Below are 3625 nucleotides of genomic sequence, written 5' to 3'. Positions count from 1 at the left end.
CTGTTGCTCAAATTTCCTGTGTTACAAAACCAAACTGACTCACAGCGCGAACAGGCGACCAAACTGTCTCCGGACTCGACAAGGCCCCGACGCTATTCACATTTTTTCACTCAGCACAACAGACTTGACAGAGGTACACACAATACATTGTTTCCCTTCTGCAAGAAAAGGAAAAGGATAGCTTTCCAACTTTGATTGAAAAAAGTATTTCTATTTACTAAAACGAAGCCTGTTCTCTACAACAAGACCTCATACGATAATAGTCTTTTTAAAACGTAGGAGGGTATGCTCTCATATCTTCATGCAGTTTGACAAAATGCCCTTTAAAAAACCCCTGACTGGTCAACAGATGAACACAAAATCACTTTTTCCTTTTCCTCTTTCTAATGCAATCACATGAGCGTAGACAACAACTGTGTCGAGGAATTCCATGTTGTCAAATGAGGAAGTCTTCAATGATGATAGCCTACTGCTGCCTGGCTGGTGTTGAGGTCTGTGCATGAAATAAGATGCCTGGAGACAGCAACTGTTGCGCAACTAAAATTGCCCTGTACTCGCCTAGCTTAAAAGCTAGAATGCTCACTGGGCACAGCATTGCGAGAGGAAGCCATGTCGTATTTAGAATACGTACATGATTCCAGAGGAGTCTCAATTTCAACAGGAACGTCATGAAGGACGGGCAAGACTTAGAGTATACAGTACAGATGACACAACGTAAGGTACATCTCAGCTTTCTTCAGTGTGGAGGCAATGTCATGGTGTGGGCTGGAATCAGTGAAGCTGGCAAGACCATATTTCTGTCTATTCGTTGGAACATAACAGCTCAAGGCTACACCAACCAAGTTCTCGAGCCCAATGTACTTTTCTTTGAAATTCAAGCCCCACCTGCTCATAAAACTGCTATGACAAATCAATTTCTCAAAGGTAACACTATTCTTGTGCCGCGCATATGATCAGGGCATTCACCAAATCTCAATCAAATTGAGCCCTTGTTGGCCATTTTAGATCCACTCATTCGAGCCAGAACACATCAGCCACGGACCCGTGCTCAGTAACAAGCCTTTAATTGAAGATTGGAATAATATCCCGCAGCATCTAATACCACGGCTCATTCTGTTCATGCGTCGACGATGTGAATATCTAAATCATCACTCTCGTTACTAAAGCTGTCACTTTTAATTTAGACCCCCGACAACTGTAAGTTCAAAATTACAGACTAAAAACACTCTTCTCATTTCATTCAACATGTTTCCCTTGTAAACTGAATCCACTGTGTTATCTGATTATTTCAGATAAGATTAGATAAGCAATAGTCAAAATATTGCCTTTAATATGAGGTGAAAACTTTGAAAATTTAAAAGAGTATAATATATATATATATATATATATATATATATATATATATATATATATATATAAATACATTATATATATATATATATATATATATACACTTGCGAGTATTTGAGTACGTTTTTTATAACAAGACCAAACCATAAAAACGCGGACAAAGGAGTAAGTTATCAGACCCGGGGGACAGGTAACTGGTTGCCCGGAATCATTAAATATGCAACAAGCCCGTAAAGTTACCGATTTCGTTCAGCGTACGTATTATTTTTACTTTTGTGAAAGCTAATGAAGCTGATAGCAGCATTGTGTCATGTCTAACGTTTTTGTTGTTATTTTGTATCGTACAATGTACATTTTTTTTCTTTTTGCTGTTTTTGTCGTATTAGGCTCCGCTATTTGCACGTTTTTGAGGAGGCAAATTTAAATATGTCTACATTGGCCTGTTGTTTTTTTTAAAAAATATGTATCGCAAGTGACGGTATTTTTTTGCACACGCTCAAGGAGAGAAATGTTCCTATTGTGCGTTGAAATTTGATAACTTTGATCTATTTTGTCTTTAGCTTCTTGGCTCCACGCATTTCACGTCCAAGTAGAATCATAGATGTATGTGAATTTTGCAGTAAAAAACCCGTTGGGTAAAGGTACTGTTTTCAAGGATTCTCAAGCTATTGAAGTTATCACACTTTGGCAGCCCTTTTCTCCCTAATTTTACTAATGAAACCAGGCAACCCTACGTCTTTAAATCGCAAAATATGTCAAATTCTATTCAAGACATATAGGTAATTTTTGTTTATTGATAGAAAGGCAACTGAATAAACTCCCAGATGATACCAATATCTCCACATGAAAAAAAAACCCCACTCTGACGACGGAACTGATTTCACTGCACTGTGACACATTGTATGTTCGACGGACGTTTATTTGGCCTATCCACTTCTTTGGACTTTCCCTTGTGGGTTCCAGATTGGCAATAGATTTTCGGAACTGTCTTTTTGTGTTTTAGAATTTAGAGCGTTCAAACTTCACGAGAGCGTGGGACACATTTAGCTTTTTTCAGTTTGGCAGGAATCAATTATGAGTTTTGCCCGGGCGGTGGCTGAAGCTAACTCTTATCGATTTTAGGACCACCAACGGATCTCTAACGTGCGCAACTTACACACGGGACACCCGAAATTTTTTCGTCCATATCCGAGAACGTTAGATTTTAGATCTCACCTACCCTAAAGGTAAAAAGTAGCAATAGAAAACTTGAAGAAAGAGTCAGGAACCCTTAGGAGGGGGTAAAAGGGGTTGGGGCGGAAAGTGGAGACGAAATCAGATAACAGAGAACATAATTAGAGAGCTGGAAAGGAGGTGGAAGGAGAAAGATTTTTAGAAAAATAAATTTTCCTTCGCTGTCAGGCTGCAAACCTGGGACATATTGGAAGAGAGGCGAACACCGTACCTCTTGACCACGAGAACCCCCGAGCTGGGATCTGAACTGGTGCAGGTTTACGAAAGGTTGTAAATTTTTCTTATCATTTTATATCAAATATTCTTATCTCTTCTCTCTCTTTTCTATAACATTCACTCTCGAGTAATAACAAAAATCGCTGGCACTTTAGTAGCCCATTTGTGTTGCTAGAGCTGCAAAACACTTTCTAAAACTAAACTAAAATTCACGCATTGTAGCTTTGTTCATTAACTCTCCACATTGTTAAAACGTAACAGAACATACAATGGTGCTATTCACCAAAAAACAGCTACTTGAAAAATACATCTATCAGGTACAAAATGTTCATGCCATACTTCAAACCCCACCTATCATGTTTTGGATTTTAAAAAGCCCAACGCACACAGTTCTCTTAATTTCTGTTCAATTTAAATTATTACCCAAATGTCTCCAAGTCGATACTTGTATGCCCTGGCTGTAAGTCTCGATGGCTGCTACTACAAGTTACGAGATAAAGTAAGTAATCCCAGTAAGCCTTCAGGTTTACATGAGTTCTAGAGCTTGTATTGAATAGCATGATTTCTGGCTTAATTCTGAGCTTGATATGCTCTTAAACTTTTCCATAGGTTACGTTCAACATTAAGCAAGTGCTGATATGGACTGGATTTTTATGCTACAACTATTTATACAGATTATTGTTCTTATATTTTACTATTCTTTGACTTATATATTTTCCTCTATCTCCTTTTTTGACCCTCCTCCTTCAGTATAAACTGAATATTATATACACAAACACCCCCATCCCCCACAAATATATATAAATAATATTATTATACATATATA

This window comes from Aplysia californica, unplaced genomic scaffold, assembly GCF_000002075.1.
Source record: "Aplysia californica isolate F4 #8 unplaced genomic scaffold, AplCal3.0 scaffold00088, whole genome shotgun sequence".
Taxonomy (NCBI): domain Eukaryota; kingdom Metazoa; phylum Mollusca; class Gastropoda; order Aplysiida; family Aplysiidae; genus Aplysia; species Aplysia californica.
This window is presented reverse-complemented; position numbering follows the sequence as displayed.